The sequence below is a fragment of the Mesoplodon densirostris genome, chromosome 4 (assembly GCF_025265405.1).
Source record: "Mesoplodon densirostris isolate mMesDen1 chromosome 4, mMesDen1 primary haplotype, whole genome shotgun sequence".
In the NCBI taxonomy this organism is placed as follows: domain Eukaryota; kingdom Metazoa; phylum Chordata; class Mammalia; order Artiodactyla; family Ziphiidae; genus Mesoplodon; species Mesoplodon densirostris.
In genome coordinates, this window is record NC_082664.1 from 95199495 (window position 1) to 95216954 (window position 17460).

The window sequence follows — 17460 nt, forward strand, 5'->3', positions numbered from 1 at the left end:
AGAAGATGGATGTATAAAAATGGCAGGTGAGGGCCTCCCTGGTGGCGCAAGTGGTTGAGAGTCCGCCTGCCGATGCAGGGGATACGGGTTCGTGCCCCGGTCTGGGAGGATCCCATATGCCGCGGAGCGGCTGGGCCCGTGAGCCATGGCCGCTGAGCCTGCACGTCCGGAGCCTGCGCGTCCGGAGCCTGTGCTCCGCAACGGGGGAGGCCACAACAGTGAGAGGCCCGCATACCGCAAAAAAAAAAAAAAAAAAAAAAAAATGGCAGGTGAGCCTGAATAAGTTGAAGACAGTCAGACCATGAAGATTCAAGTGGGTGTGCTAAGGGATTCAGACATGATGTATAGATGATGGGTGTATTAGTCACTGTTCTCCAGAGAAATAGAACCAATAGGAGATAGAGAAAGAGGGGGGGGGGGGAAGAAAGGTGGGAGGGAGGGGGAAGGAAGAAATGATTCTAAGGAATTGGATCATGTATTTGTGGAGGCTAGCAAGTCGAAAATTCATAGGACAAGCTGGCAGGCTAGAGATTCAGGTGAGTTGATGTTGCAGTTTTGAGTTTGAAGGCTGGAAACTCAGGCAGAATTTCTACGTTGCAATCTAGAGGCAGAATTCCTTTTAATTTCTTTGGGAAACCTCAGTCTTTCGCATTTAAGGCCTTCAACTGATTGGATGAGGATGAGGCCCACCCATATTATGGATTGTAATCTACTTTACTTTAAGTCAACTGATTGTGTAAATGTTAGTCACATCTGGACAAACCATGACACCACTTATATGAAGAATCTAAAATAGTCAAACTCATGGTGGTTGCCAGGGGCTGGTTAGGGGAGGAAGCAAGAAGGTACAAGGGTACCATGCACTCCTTTGATCAAAGGATATAAGGTTTCAGTTACATAAGATGAATAAGTGCTAGAGACCTATTATACAGCATAGAGCCTGTAGTTAACAATATTGTGTTGTATACCTAAAATTTGACTCAGAGGGTAGATCTTATAATTGTTCTTATCACACACTAGCAAAAAGTTAATAATCATAAAGAAGGCAAGGAGAACATTTTAGAGGTAACGGGTATGTTTATAGCATAGGTTGTGGTGATAGTTTCACAGGCATATACTTATCTCTAAATTCATCAAGTTGTATACATTAAATATGTACTGCTTTTGTATGCCATTCATACCTCAATAAAGTGGTTTAAAAAATGTTAATCACATCTACAAAAACACCTGTAATCTAGCCAAGTTAACAAATAAAATTAAATGTCACAATGGGGAAACATACAGGCATAGGTGACTAGTGAGCTGTTTATATATTTATTTATGTATCCGGAGATCTGGAAGGAGTACTGGGCTGAATAACTTAGAGCCAAGGAGTAGTTGAAGTTATGAATGAATGAAATTTCCTGCAGAGAGTAACAGTGTGAGATGGGGAGAGCACTGAGGGTGGACCATGGGAGACATCAACATCTTAGGGAGGGGGTGGATGAAGAAAGTGATATCTTTGAAGGTGACTGAGAAGGAGCTATCCACGAAGTTGGAAAGGTACCAAGAGAGCATAAAGTCGCAGAAATCAAGGGAGGAGAGAGTTAGAATGGATGCTAGAGAAAGGCCAAGGGAGATAAGGACTGAAATGTCTCCACTGGATCTTGCATTTAGGAAATCCCTGGTGACCTCAGCAAGAAGAATTACTCCTGGGCTTCCCTGGTGGCGCAGTGATTGAGAGTCCGCCTGCCGATGCAGGGGACACAGGTTCATGCCCCGGTCCGGGAAGATCCCACATGCCATGGAGCGGCTGGGCCCGTGAGCCATGGCCGCTGAGCCTGCGCGTCTGGAGCCTGCGCGTCCGGAGGCTGTGCTCCGCAACGGGAGAGGCCACAACAGTGAGAGGCCCGCGTACCGCCAAAAAAAAAAAACAAAAACAAAGAAGAGTTACTCCTGAGAGAGAGGTGAGGAAAGAGAGACCCTGAATTTAGGGATTCTATTAAGAATGTGAAGGAATCTTGCATGTGAAAGGAAAAAGGGTAAGAGAGTGATGGTAAAGGAGGATATGGGATGGAAAAAGTTGGGGGGAGGTATGTGTATAAGAAGAACATGTTCATGTTCAGAGAGGAAAGGGCAATAAGAGACAGAGATAGAAGTTACAAGAAAAAAAGGGTAATTGACAAAGCAGGGTTCCTGAGGAGGCATGAGGGAATGGGATATAGAATACAAGTAGCCTAGGACTAAAAGAGATATGGGTGGTGGTAGATAACAACTCTCAGAGGAAGACACGGCTCTATGAGTGTTGGAGAATAATAAACCCTAGAGTTGGAATGGACTTCAGAATGTCTTTAGCTTCAGTCAGGTAGTGCATTAATGTCTCCACTTTATAGATAAGAGGGCTGTGGCCTGGAGAAGTTCATAGTTTACTTATTCATATGACATTATCTTCAGAACCACTTTTTAAACCTTTGGGTAATAAGACTGCCAACTTGTGGGGCTTCCCTGGTGGCACAGTGGTTAAGAATCCGCCTGCCAGTGCAGGGGACACGGGTTCGAGCCCTGGTCCGGGAAGATCCCACATGCCGTGGAGCAACTAAGCCCATGTGCCACAACTACTGAGCCTGCGCTCTAGAGCCTGCAAGCCACAACTACTGAGCCCACGTGCCACAACTAGTGAAGCTTGCGTGCCTAGAGCCCATGCTCCGCAACAAGAGAAGCCACTGCAATGAGAAGCTCGTGCACCGCAATGAAGAGTAATCCCCTGCTCACTGCAACTAGAGAAAGTCCGCATGCAGCAACAAAGACCCAACAGCCATAAATAAATAAATAAATAAATAAATATTTTAAAAAAAGATTCCCAATTTGTGCCTTCCAGAAAGAACATTACTGCCTAAGAGATCTGTGACAAAAACAGGCTCTGCCTTATTTCACTATTTTTCTGATTCCCTATAAGAGAACCCACTCCTGTTCATAAGCTCTACTGACTCTTTTGCTGTATTTAAAATAAGATACTAGTAAAGAGGTTCTGGGAATTCCGCGGTGGTCCAGTGGTTAGGACTCTGCGCTTTCACAGCTGAGGGCATGGGTTCAATGACCAGGAACAAAGATCCTGCAAGCCGTGTGGCTTGACCACAAAAAAAGGAGAGATTCTACTCTTACGTTAGTTATGAATATGTTTACTTTCTTGTTATTGTTATGTATCACTTGTGAAAAAATATTATTTTAGTTAGAAATAACTCCTTTTAAACATTTTTATAGAACCATGGCTATAAACAAAGTTTCTATTTTGCCAAAAAGTTAAATCCCAGTAAAATGTCCTTAAGTCTGTTCCTGACACATAAACTTAGAAAAGTGATAAATAGAACTCAAGGTGCCCTTTAAAATTAAAAGTGTAATATTGTGTGTGCACCTTCTATATCCTAACAGGTCTTTCTTGCCTTTGAAATGCTGTAGGTGGTGTGGCTTCCCTTCCAACTCAGCATTTTTTGTGGGGGTTAGAGAAGGTTTGAGCTAGACTCTGACCATCTCATCCTATAGACAAAGAGTTTTAACCTACAGTTTGCATGTTATCAGCTGTGGACTCTAATGTTTCTAATAATTGCATAAGCAACAATTTTGTAGTGTTCAAGTGAGACCATTCGTGAATTCATTGTTATCTGGCCCTCATAGACATAGCTTTTTGGAGTTTGTTTCCTATTTTTAACCATATTCCACTTCCTAAATCTGCCTTCTAAATTATACTTTCAATTAGGCATTAGCCAGCGGTGGATGACTCTTTTCCCAGAGGATAGCTGACTAGAGACACTTTCTTTTTTCTTTTTTTAAAAATTAATTTATTAATTTATTTTTGGCTGAATTGGGTCTTCGTTTCTGCGTGCGGGCTTTTGTCTAGTTGCGTCGAGCAGGGGCTACTCTTCGTTGCGGTGCGGGGGCTTCTCATTGCAGTGGCTTCTCTTGTTACGGAGCACAGGCTCTAGGCGCATGGGCTTCAGTAGTTGTGGCACACAGGCTCAGTAGTTGTGGCTCACTGGCTCTAGAGAGCAGGCTCAGTAGTTGTGGTGCACGGACTTAGTTGCTCCGCAACATGTGGAATCTTCCAGACCAGGGCTCGAACCCGTGTCCCCTTCATTGGCTGGCGGATTCTTAACCACTGTGCCACCAGGGAAGTCCCAGAGAGACTTTCTTGATGTCATAAACTTTTCTGCACAAGATGCTGCTTTGGAAATAGCTGTTGTCACCTGAGAAAACTCTGTTATATATGTGAGACATTGAACATCAAGGCAGATGGCTTGAGGATGGGAATTCGGGTAAGAATAAAAACAGGCAAGGAAGCACTGAGGGAGAAACATACAGGTTTTATCACTCTGTGGCCCACTGTTACTGGAATATTATAAAATTGTTGCTCACATGCTAGTATGTGACTTACAAAGCAACAACAGGTGAGATGCATGAGGACATGCATTCCATTTCTTTAATATCTGTTCCCCTGAAATCAATGAAATGATGTAGTGTTGAAGACATGCCTTGCAGTATGCCCAGATGTTAGAAGAAAGCAGCTGTCAGTATCGGGACATTCACCCACCCTTGGCTCAGGGTCTCTGGCCTGGTCTGACTCTGAAACCTCAGTGCTCTGTCCTTGGACTTGACGCTCAGTGCTGTGTAACCCCAGTGGATCCTGTATTAACCCAGAAATACCTTGCTTGTTTCTGTGCATTTACCTGTGAACTTAAGTACAATAAACGGAATAAATTGTTTGTAAACAAAAAAAGTGGGGAACTTTAGCCCATGTAACTTCCCTTGTGCACCCATGTGTTCTCCTTTGGTAAGGAGGAGTTCATCTGTTCAAATCTCTTTGTGCTGCCTCTCAGCTGCCCAAAGCCTTCTATGAAACCTTGGTTCTCACAATACTCCCATCTTCTTATCTTCACTTTCCAAATCCTATCAAAATTTACCTGTCCTCTGTTTAATTCTCCCTCTTTAATAGAAGGCTGCCTGATATGGGAAACTAGTTTAATGCTAGGAAGGAAGGTTTTTTCAGAGATGCTCCATTTTCATATGAAGAAATGAATCTTTAATGGTAGCATTTCTAATACCATGATAAGTCAGAGGAGGGATTAAAAATGACCTTGTCTGTCTTGCTACTACTAGATAGAAGAACTAAATTAATTGTGGAAAACAAATTGCAGAAAGAAAGCAAGATTATTTCAAAGGCAACACATGTCAGTGAGTCAGAGAGCTGTTGGCGGTTCCACAGTTTGTGTATAGGAGGGAGCACTGGAACTGTTGGAAGGACAGGCTTAAAGTTGCTTTTACATGTCACTTTACCAAAAAACTGATAAAAATGTTAACTGATCCCATTAAAGAACAAAGGGGGGTGGTTGCTGATGGAGTCTATTAAAGGGTATTAAACCACGCCTCAATTTTTCCTTTTAGGTGCCAGCCACCTTTACAGTCAGGTAGCGTATTCATTGAGGGCCAATTATGTACCAGGCATTAGTTATAATCCTTTAATTATACTTTTAAATCCATAAAAGTATAAATCATTTGATCTTTTCCATACAGTCCAATCATGAAGCAGTGGGGAAAAAATCTACTTATGCATTTTTCCCTTATCCCAAATCATCACATTCCTAGACACAGACTGGTAAATAGGCTCATCCAGTCATCCCATTTTTACCTGTGAATATCCTGTATAAAGACAGGCAGAGACACTCACTCTGTTACATTCTGAAATATGCTCACCTCTCTATAGAGGTACTGCATAATCACTGAGATATTTACCCAGTTCACAGACTAAAATGACCCACTGAGAGGATGCATGTTCTTACTCTTTCTACATATCTATATATGCAATATACTCACACCTTTGTAATAAAACCCTAACAGAATAACGGACATGGAAGAAACATCAGCCAGAATGGCACCCTGTTTTTACACATCTCAGCCACAAAAAGGACCATTAAAAATGACTTGGGCATTGTAACTCTGCACTTAGCAGATTGTGGAATGACATACTGATGGATTTAGAATTTTAAAATATTACAGGCAAGATTATATACTCCCCAGTAATGTATAAAGAATCTCATCCTCTAGTTAAAATCTCAAAAATCTTCCATACGATTTCTCACAGACAGCTATTACAAAAGTAAATTCAGATTGAAGAGAATGTTTTGTCATTTCTTCAGGGGGAATTCATGACCGCCAGCATCAGTATCACCATAGATTTTTTTTTTTCTTTTTTTTTTTGCGGTACGTGGGCCTCTCACTGTTGTGGCCTCTCCCGTTGCGGAGCCCAGGCTCCGGTTGCGCAGGCTCAGCAGGCATGGCTCACGGGCCCAGCCGCTCCGCGGCATGTGGGATCCTCCTGGACCGGGGCACGAGCCCGTGTCCCCTGCATCGGCAGGCGGACTCTCAACCACTGCGCCACCAGGGAAGCCCCACAATAGATTTTTTTTTTTTTTTTTTTTTTTTTTTTTTTTGCGGTACACGGGCCTCTCACTGTTGTGGCCTCTCCCGTTGCGGAGCACAGGCTCCGGACGTGCAGGCCCGGCGGCCATGGCTCACGGGCCCAGCCGCTCCGCGGCATGCGGGATCCTCCCGTACTGGGGCACGAACCCGTGTCCCCTGCAGCGGCAGGCGGACTCTCAATCACTGCGCCACCAGGGAAGCCCACAATAGATATTTTTAAACACAAATTTGTTGTTCCTTTTCCTTATCTACTAAATGTAAATTAGAGGTTGGTTCTTATGCACACTTGAGTAAAGATACACTAGTCTGTCTGCTGGATAACCTGGGTGCTCTCTTTCTGCAGCCTAGCAACAAGCTAGCTCAGCAGGGTGGCTCTAAAGGCTCAGGCAGAAACTAGAATTGATAAGGAAAACTTCACAGGCGATTGGTCTCAAAAGCCTTGTTTTTTAAACCGATAAAATTGTAACCCCAATAAAAAAGCTTAGTTTTCCAAATTGGCTGGGTGATCCCTGCTCCCTCTCCACTCCTCCAGAAGTATGTGATGAAGCAGGGACTTGGGATCCCTCATCCAGAACATTTCCCAAGGTGCATTCCAGTTGTGCCACGCCCAGGCACAAGTCTCCATGTGTTGGCTAGCAGCTCAGGGATCCCAAGCATTGGGCTAGCCCAGAGTCTGTAAATTTTTGTTTTGGGTCTGCATTGTTCTTGTGTTTATTCAAGCCACATATTGCTTGATAATACTGAAGTTTGAACCACTGGGCATGTATTATTTAATATATTTACCTATAATTTGGAAGACGTAAATACCACATCAAAAATCGTACCCCTATTCCCATAGACATTACATTACTTTAGATAGTTAAGAGTTGTATAAATGGGAATAAATTACAGAAAGACTTTTTTGGAATTTTGACTTAAAAAGTATCTTCTTTAGGGCTTCCCTGGTGGCACGGTGGTTGAGAGCCTGCTTGCCAGTGCAGGGGACACGGGTTTGTGCCCCGGTCCGGGAAGATCCCACATGCCGCGAAGCAGCTAGGCCCGTGAGCCATGGCCGCTGAGCCTGCGCATCCGGAGCCTGTGCTCCGCAATGGGAGAGGCCACAACAGTAAGAGGCCCGCGTACCGGAAAAAAAAAAAAAAAAAAGTATCTTCTTTAAATTAGGTGCTTCATTAAAATGTCATTATATCGAAAGCTTAATAAGTTTTTTTTTGTAAATATGTAGAAAAGGCTTAAGCATGTGTGTTGATTCTATGATCTCAATTCAGTACACTGATAGCTCAACAGTTCCTGTGGTTATTGAATGAGATTCTCTTTCTGCCAGTTAGAGTTAGCATGACAAAACTGCAGAGACAATTCTTAAGAAGTTTAAGTAACTCTTTGATGACCTCAGTCAAGTAGGTGAAAATTCTGTGATAGGATCAACAAAGTGAAAACTTTATCTTGTTGGGATAAAACCATGTGCATCACCATTTGTAATATTGTATTCTGAGTATTACAAGGAAATGTCTTTCTGCAAGGAAAATCTAATGGAAGCAGGAAGATCCAGAAGACAACATTACAATGGGGAACCACTGAAGAACATAATAACCAGATTAAAACTTTTCAGTTTAGATAGAAAATCAAAGGGAGAAAGGAAAGAAGACCTAAATCTGTAAAATCATTAAGGGTTGAAAAAAGTAAGTATAGTTGTTCATTAAACCCTGAAATCATAGAATGAGGACATATCTCTAAAACTTTATTAAGTTTAGGCCAATTAGATAGACATATAGGGACTTCCCTGGAGGTCCAGTGCTTAAGAATCTGCCTTCCAATGCAAGGAACGCAGGTTCAATCCCTGGTCAGGGGACTAACATCCCACACGCTGCAGGGCAACTAAGCCCACACACTGCAACTACTGAGCCCGCACTCTTGAGAGCTTGCGTGCCACAACTAAGGGCCCACATGCTGCAATGGAAGATCCTGCATGCCACAACTAAGACCTGATGCAGCCAAATAAATTTTTTAAAAAAAGAAGTATAACTTCACATTAAAAAAAAAAGAACTCAAATCACCTTAAGTGGTGATATAGTAAATCTTTTACAACTTAAGATAAACCAATCTGGTAGAGTCTTAGTGACGTACAAAGAGTGGTGAGTGCCTAAACTTTGAAGTTGATATCCAGGAGAATAGCCAAGACTTACCACTCCTTTTCTGGTGATGCATTCCCTAGAGATAAAATGTTTGATGGGCCATGCAACTGGCCCAATGCGATGATCATTATGATTTTAGGAAATAAAACCCAGATGAATAGAAAAGAATAAGTGATTAATTTAAAAAACCACAAGACACTTGTGCTTTGGCTAAAAGATAATTGGGATGAACATATGTACATAATGTTGTACATTTTATTATACATATGAAAGCTAAATTTTCTCATAAAATATTAACTTGTGATTCACTTCTTGTGTTATTTTGAGATAAACATGTTTTATTGGCTTACAAGGCCTATATAATCTTTGCTCTATTCTCTCCCCACCCCTTTGAGATCATCTTCTATCACGATCCCACTCATTCACCCTATGCTAGCTATACTGTCCTCCTTGCTGTCCCTCCAGCACACTCTCCTTTTCCTCCCTCACTGCCTTCACCTGTGCTGCTCCCATTGCCTGGATGCTTTTCCCCCACACGTATCCATGGCTCGCTCCCTCTTTTCACTAAATGCTCTATGGAAATGTCACTTTGTCAGAGAGCTCTTCCCTATTTCACCAAAAATACCACTGTCTTTGCTGGCTGTTTACCCTATTTTATTTTTCTTTTTAGCACTTCACAACACCTAACATAGTATACAGTTGACCTTTGAACAACACAGGGACCAGGGGCACCAAGCCTCTGCAGAGTTGAAGATTCGAGTATAACTTAGAGTCGGCCGTCCATATCCCAGGTTCCTCCGGATCCGCCAGTTCAGTTCCGCAACCACAGATTCAATCAATGTCAGATTGTGTAGTACTGTAGTATTTACTATCGAAAAAAATTCACACTTAAATGGACCTGGGCAGTTCAAACTCACGTTGTTCAAACTCATGTTGTGTATGTATTTGCTTATCATATTTCTTGCCCATCTGAATGTAAGTCAGCTCTCTGTTGAGGAGGGACTTTATAACCCAAGTCCAAAATAATCCCTGGCATAGTATACATGTTCATCATATACTTGTTGAATGGATGGAGGGTGAATCAGGTTCAGTACGTTTTGGACTACTGCTTATGCTGGATGGCCTGGGTACCATAGATACTGCCGCCTGGTTTGTTACAGTACAAATTTGAACAAGTGTTAGGGTTTATAATTCCATTCAATAAGCATAGTTTCATCTAGGTAACCCTGCTCCTTAAGAACTCTCATTCCACTAATTTTGAAAAGTCCAGAGCCCGTCCCCAGATTTCTGTGAATTTCCCAGGAATGTTTTGTTTTTTCCTGCTTTCACCAACTCAGTTCAGTTTTGGAATCATCTTGTCGTCTTGTGCCTGGCTTCTCTCCCACACCTGTCGACCCACATGTGGGAACTTCTTAGTTTTCAGAAAACGCATGCAAATGACTTATGTTTTAGCAAACTTGACTGATGCTTTAGGGAAGTTGGGGAATTCCACCTACTGAGAGGATGGGATTGGGATTGGGGCAATTACATCAGAGCAACAAAAATAACTTTAGGTGAATGTTAAAGAGTCCTATTTATTAAAACCTTTCTGCCATCCCACCATAGGAGTACTCTTCACTGGTAGATTCATTCTTATGGGCTTCGATCTTTCTTTATCACCTCACATTCCTAGGATCCTCCCTCTCCGAGATTGTCTTCAGAGAACTTTTCTTCCTCTGTCTTTGTTTGGTTCCTACTCCCAAACTCAACTCTGGATTTTTCTTTGCATACTCAAATTCATCAAGATGCTCAGCAGACCAAAAACAAACAAACAAAAAGCAAACAACCAATTTACTTTCTTAAGATCCACCCTCGAAAGATGGATGCAATTTTTCCCCTTAGTTATGAAAAATTTGCTAAGGCTTCCTAGTTAGTAGTCTCAGGTAGTATAGTATATTTCATATTATATGTCTTAAATCTTTTGGGGGGCTTCCCTGGTGGCGGAGTGGTTGAGAGTCCGCCTGCCGATGCAGGGGACGCGGGTTCGTGCCCTAGTCCGGGAGGATCCCACGTGCCGCGGAGCTGCTGGGCCCGTGAGCCATGGCCACTGAGCCTGCGCGTCTGGAGCCTGTGCTCCGCAACGGGAGAGGCCACAACAGTGAGAGGCCCGCGTACCGCAAAAAAAAAAAAAAAAAAAAAACTTTTGGGAAAATAGTGTATAGCATAGGTATAAAAGAGCTACCATATTTTTGCAGGTATTTCATTGTGATGGAAAGGAAATTACCATTAATGGAAAGACCACTATATGTGAAACACTATTGGGTTAGGTCCTTTCATTTATTCATTACACGTTTACTGAACACCTATGTGACACACACTTTCACTTAACGCATTTGCTAGACCTCGCCTTCCAGCTTTTCCATCCCTGAGACACTTGGACTGCCCCTGGGGACTTAGTGACCATGGCCCGCAACTCCATCCAAGCAACTTTATGTTTATAGATAATCGGAGCATTCAATCACCTACAAAGAATCACCTCGCGAGAAAGTTCAGACCTCTCGTTTTGTTTTCGTAAGATTGGGCTTTTAACTGTGTATGTGTATATATAATGTGCTTTAGAACTGTGTCTATTCTTCTCTTACCAGAGGCGTGGCTTCGGAGAACGTTAAACTTTTAATCAGAATTTGAGATTCAAATCCTTTTTCTAGTCTGCCTTAAATCTCCAACCTGACGAGGAAGAGGCTTAGCTAAGGCGTTAAGAGCAGCCCTGCTTCCTTCACAGCAAGACCCAGGATGCGAGTAACACCAGGGTGACAGAACTAAGCCCGAGAAATGCAGGGTGCAGGGGACAGGCGGACAAGCTCGCCCCAGCTCAGTGTAGCCTGGACACTACCCAGACCGTCCATGCAAAACGTCCTCCTCGGCCCTCCTCCGCCCTCCCGCGCAGCCCTCACAGGCTAGGATGAGGCTGGGAAACAGCAAATAGTCAAGGGCACGGGCACGGGCACGGGCACGCGCCCGTGCGCCCGCAGCCCCGCCCCTGCGTGACGTCAGAGACGCGACGCGTCGCAACGCAGTGCAAATTGGGAAAGAGGGATGAGCTGAGCTGACTTCCGTCGGGAAAGAGATTTTTTCCTCGGGTTGGTGGGAGATGGGCCTTTGGCGAGGAGGTCGGCATTAGTGAAGCGCGCCCGGCGCCAAGGTGAGTGCGGGCCTGGGTCCTGGCCTTTGTCGGGAATCCGTCCGCAGTGAACCCCTTTCCTTCCACCAGCTGCTGGTCACCCGGGAGACAAGCCGTGTCCTCGGAGGGGGTGGGACAACCCCGAACATAGAATCGGCTTTTGGAGGAAGGGCCCTACCTCGAGTCTTTCCCGCTACCCACCTAGGGTTGCCCAGCGAGTTCCGTGTGGGCTCCGGTTTTTCCGGTCTTAGAAGGTGGCCTTGACCATTCTTCCACCTTCTTGGACACTCAGACCGACTTTGACCTCTTTCCTCTTGCATCCGTTTTCAGATTTTCTGCCCGTCGAGCCACATTCCCAGGCCTTAATACAACCTCTCAGAGTGTTTTCCAGTCCCTCCTCTGATCCAGTCAAACTTGCTTGTAGTGAAAGAAGTCCAGGTATGAGTTTAAAGAACCTGCGAGCGCATCAGAGTTAAAACTGTGACTTCCCCAAATAAAAGCTTGTCTTTCCTAAAATGTGGCCTTTCTCCTAGAGTTGTGGGACAAGTTAATTTCACCTCAGAAATTATCAGAACCCTGAATTTGTGCTTAAAGCTGCAGACCACACTTCTCGGTTTATTTCTTGCTTCCAGTTCATTTTGTGACCTTGGAGCAAGTCCCTAATCACTAACAAAATATTTACCTGAAGACAGAGGTGTTGCAGAGTCTAAGGAATTTAGTATTTGTTAAGAGCCCTGAGGGTTTCAGCTGTAGGGGATGCCGAACTAAGGATTTTACTCTCTATATATCAGCAAGCATCCTAATTTTTGTATACTTTCTGCTGCAGCCATGAAGAATGTCAGGTGATTTTTGTTGGGGAAGTGTTCCTCTTCTAGGCTTGCTCTGCGGCTTTGCTATGTAAGCAGATTTTGCATTTCAACAGATTCTGTTTAAGATTCATTGTTGAATGTCTTGCATGATGGATTTAGATCGTTTCTCATGATTCCAGAGTACTGGACCAGCCTGTCTGAAAGGTTCCATAGGTTGTGCTATGTCTTTAACATGTTGAAATGTGTATTCCTTTTCTTGTGACACATTAGGTGCATCTTTTAAATTAGATAGTAAGGACTCTATAATAAAAAACAACAACCTGTGATTAATGATATAAATTTATATTAATTGCACATAGGTATGCATTGTAGTTTTTGAGAAAACAATGCATGAGAAAAACAAAAATATTTTAAAGATGTCTTTCTAGAATTTAATTTTTAATATATTTACTTGAACTTTGTCAGTCATTATGGTCATTTGTTTATTAGCGTGAACATAATGGGAAAGAACCAAAATGGCTTTTGTAAAGTGTCAGTACATCAGATTTTTTTCCCATAAAATGTCTAGCATTATATTTTATTATGAACATTTTCTACATAAAAATGTACTTATTTTGTAGAGGTGAAAGGGAAAAAAGTGTCTATTAAATATGAGGTGTTAATAAAATTAGATATTATTGAGTCTTTTTTGTTTTAATCTTGGTCATTGTCCCAGTTGCCTATTGCTATATAACAGATCACTCTAAAACAAAGTGGCTTAAAACTACAGTTCATTATCTCATGTTTCTGTGGGCTGACTGGACTCAGCTCGTTGGTTCTCGGTGAGGGTTTCATGTATTTGTAGTCAGATATCCAGCTAGGGTTGGAGTCATCTGAAAGCTCAGCTGGGCAGGACATCCAAGGTGGCTCATTCCCATGGATGGTAGTTGATGTTGGCTGGGAGTTCAGCTGGAGATGTCGACTGGAGTGCCTACAACATAGCCTCTTCATGTGTCTTGGACAGATCATAGCAAGGAGGCTGAGTTCCAAGACAAGTGTTTGAAGGGTCAGGAAGTGGAAGCTTTCTCTTAAAGTCTTTTAAAAGCCTGGACCCAGAAATTGGCACAGCGTTACTTCCAACATTCTGTATTGGTTAGAGCAGTTAGAGCCCTCCCCCAACCAGATAACAGACCTTTTGAAGAGGAGAATGCCGAAGGACTTGTGGCCATCTTTAGCCTACCATAATTTTGTTGACTGATGTTTGGATATAACAGTAGATGCAGAATAAGTTACGCTTCTGATTTCTTTAGCCATTTCATGGCATGTTATAATTTTCGGAGCATGCTTTGTATATATTATTTCATTGACACCTTTGAAAACTCTATAGAAGCAGATGAATTATTCCCATTTTGCAGATGATAATAAACTGAGCAGTGGCCGTGGTTGTGGTGGAGGATTTAAGGAATTTGCCCAGAGTTGTATAATAATAAGTGGAAAATGAGACTAAGACTTTTTTTTTTTTTTTTTTTTTTGCGGTATGCGGGCCTCTCACTGTTGTGGCCTCTCCCGTTGCGGAGCGCAGGCTCCAGACGCGCAGGCTCAGCGGCCATGGCTCACGGGCCCAGCCGCTCCGTGGCATGTGGGATCTTCCCGGACCGGGGCACGAACCCGTGTCCCCTGCATCGGCAGGCGGACTCTCAACTACTGCGCCACCAGGGAAGCCCGAGACTTAGACTTTTATAATATAAAATGTATTAGTAAATGATGAAATGTTATTTTAAACTTATTTGTAATAACATTTATAACCATACTAATTCAAGTAACACAGTACTCATGTACAGTGAATAAAGTTAGTGTTGAGATAGCTAAACATTGCCTCTTCTAACACATTACAGTTTAGTCTTTCATAATACTAAATTCTCTGAAATGTACCAACAGTGATGTGAACCTGCATGTCTTTCTTGTTTTTTAAATTGAAGTATAGTTGATTTACAATGTTTCAGGTGTACAGTAAAGTGATTCAGTCATATATATATATATATATATATATATACTTTTTCAGATTCTTTGGCATTATAGGATATTACAAGATGTAGAATATGGTTCCCTCTGCTATACCATAGGTCCCTGTTGTCCTCGTTGTTTATCCATTTTATATGTAGTAGGGTGTATCTGTTAATCCCAGATTCCAAATTTATCCCTCCGTACCCCCTTTCCCTTTGGTAACCATAAATTTGTTTTCTGTGTCTGTGGGTCTATTTCTGTCTTGTAAATAAGTTCATTTGTATCATTTTAGATTCTACGTGTAATATCATATAACATTTGACCTGATGTCTTTGTAATGTAGTAAAATGAAATTATTATGCATTATAATACCAATTTCAAAACAAATTGAAAAGCTGTGGGTGTAGGAATCCTGGGGTTTTTAATTTCTTAATTACAAAATATTAAAAATTAAAATGATTTCTCATAATTTTGGTAGGTTGGGAGTTATATAACTTAAGATGTTGATTTCATGTAAAATAGATAGCTAGTGGAAAGCAGCTGCATAGCACTGGGAGATCAGCTCAGTGCTTTGTGACCACCTAGAGGAGTGGGATAGGGAGGGTGAGAGGGGCAAGAGGGAGGGGATATGGGGATATATGTATACATATAACTGATTCACTTTGTTATACAGCAGAAACTAACACAACATTGCAAGGCAATTATAATCCAATAAAGATGTTAAAAATAAATAAATAAATAAAAATAAAATTCTACCTTCAAAAAAAAATGTTGGGCCTCCCTGGTGGCGCAGTGGTTGAGAGTACGCCTGTCAATGCAGGGAACACGGGTTCGTGCCCCGGTCCAGGAAGATCCCACATGCCGCGGAGCGGCTGGGCCCGTGAGCCATGGCCTCTGAGCCTGCGCGTCCGGAGCCTGTGCTCCGCGACGGGAGAGGCCACAGCAGTGAGAGGCCCGCGTACCGCAAAAAACAAAAAAAAATTGATTTCAGCTGAAAACTAATTGTCGTCTTCATAGCGTTTTATTGCTTCTAGTAACATGCTTATATCCATTCTTTATGCCTATGGTTCCGTCTTGATTGCACGCTAGAATTCACCTGAGGAGCTTTATAGAAATACCTATGTGCAAGTCTCACACTCAGATTCTGATTGAACCATTTAGGAATGGGTCCTGGGCATCAATATTTTTTTAAAGTTCTGTAGGTGATTCTAATATACAGCTAGGGTTGAGAACTATAGCTCTTTTTTTGGTACTTACTAAGTACAGTTGGGTTCCCAGCTCATCCATTTTGCCTCTGCTAAAAAAAAAATTAAAGAGATAAAGAGGAAGAGGAGATAAGAAATGGATCAAGGTTATATAGGTAGATAGACACCTATTGTGTAAAACAATTACCCTCGTGTTTTTTCTAGGAATGGTCCTTAATAAAACCAAAAAATTGGGGCATGGTACGTTAGTGCCTGTAATGTGGTACTTTGCTTTGTATTACCACTGTGTACTCATCTTTCATCCTAAGAGGTAGAAACTATGTTAGGAGGTATATTCTTTGTGTCCCCTGCAGCCCCCAGTGCTACACTTTGAATAGATGGAGGTATTCTAAATGTTTACCACATTGAAGCTGGTTTTTAATCACTCTTCAGAACTAGGGCTAGTTATTTTACTCTGTTTTTCTTTTTAGCATTGTAAGAACTTTGTAACTTTGGACTTCTCTTTTTCTTTGGTTTCCATGATATTTCACTTTCCTGGTTTTCCTTCATTCTGTGTTTCTTTCCTCCTTTAGGAACCACCCCCACTCCCCAAGTTCTGAGCCCTTCAGGTATCTTGTCAGCTGTAGAGAAACAAGATCTCATTTCCTTAGTGATTCATTCTCCTGATTTTAGTTACTAGTGTAAATGATGTCTATGTTTTTAAAACTATTACAGAAGTTTAAAAATATACGTAAAAGTGAAGAGCATAGAATCATTTAAACTATATCCTAGATGGCATATTATTTCAATGTCAATACTTTGTTGTCTCCCAAAACACTGAGGGTTATCAAAGTAACATTAACGCCTTAATAGTTGATTTAATATCTGGTCTTTTTGTAAACCTGATGTCTGATTATGTATTTACATCTCTATCAAGGCATCCTTCTTTAGATGTTATTCCTTTTGCATACACTCACCATGTTCAAATTTTTTTGTAAATCAGTGGTTCTTATTTGGGGGTAATTTTGACACACACACACCCGCCCAGGGGACATTTGGCAATGTCTGGAAACAGTTTTGGTTGTCACAACTGGAGAAGGGTGGATACTACTGGCATCTAGTGGGTAGAGGCCAGGGATGCTGCTACACATCCTACAATGTGTAGGGCAGCCCCACAACAAAGAATTATTCAGTCCAGCACGTGAGTAGTGCCGAAGTTGAGAAATGCTGCTGTAAACTGATCAGTTTTTTAAACTTTTTATTTTTGTTAACAGCACTACCATTCCTTTTTTTTTTTTTTGTTAACAGCACTACCATTCTTCACATTTCTCAGGGTTGAAAGTGTGTGTGTGTATACTCAAGAGAGAAAATACTGTTTCAGTCAAAGCACATTTCTACCTTTTTATGTTCTGTTTTGCCATGGCCTGCTAGTTATTCTTTTCTAAAGTATCATTCCCTTGTTCCCGTTTCCTTCAAATCTGTCTTGCATATCCCCACTTTGACCTGCCCAGAGATACAATTTTCCCTTCAAGATCTGGCTTCTTATTGCCTGCTGAATTAAATATAAACAATTTTGGGTGGCTTCAAAATCCTCCATTATGTAATTCCATTTCCTTACCTAATAGAATTTATTATTGTTAGCCAACAGTTATTAAGGGTTGCCTATAAGGACTACTAAGGTAGATGTTAGAGATCTAGCATGTTAGAGTAATGACTTATAAAGACATGTTAGTATAATCCCTTGA

The 17460-nt window shown here is 42.0% G+C and overlaps 1 protein-coding gene across 4 annotated transcripts in view; it reads left to right on the top strand.

Moving 5' to 3' along the window:
* USP8 (ubiquitin specific peptidase 8) overlaps window positions 1–17460 on the top strand; it is a 102171-nt gene that overhangs the window by 29648 nt on the left and 55063 nt on the right. Inside the window, exons 1-2 of one of the 4 annotated variants that reach the window (XM_060096821.1) lie at window positions 11649–11760; window positions 12070–12177. The exons of 2 other annotated variants lie outside the window; for them this stretch is intronic. The gene's annotated coding sequence lies outside the window, so the exon portion shown is untranslated. Of the gene's footprint in view, window positions 1–11648; window positions 11761–12069; window positions 12178–17460 lie in introns of those variants that run through there. One more of the 4 variants, XM_060096822.1, reaches the window with a different exon arrangement.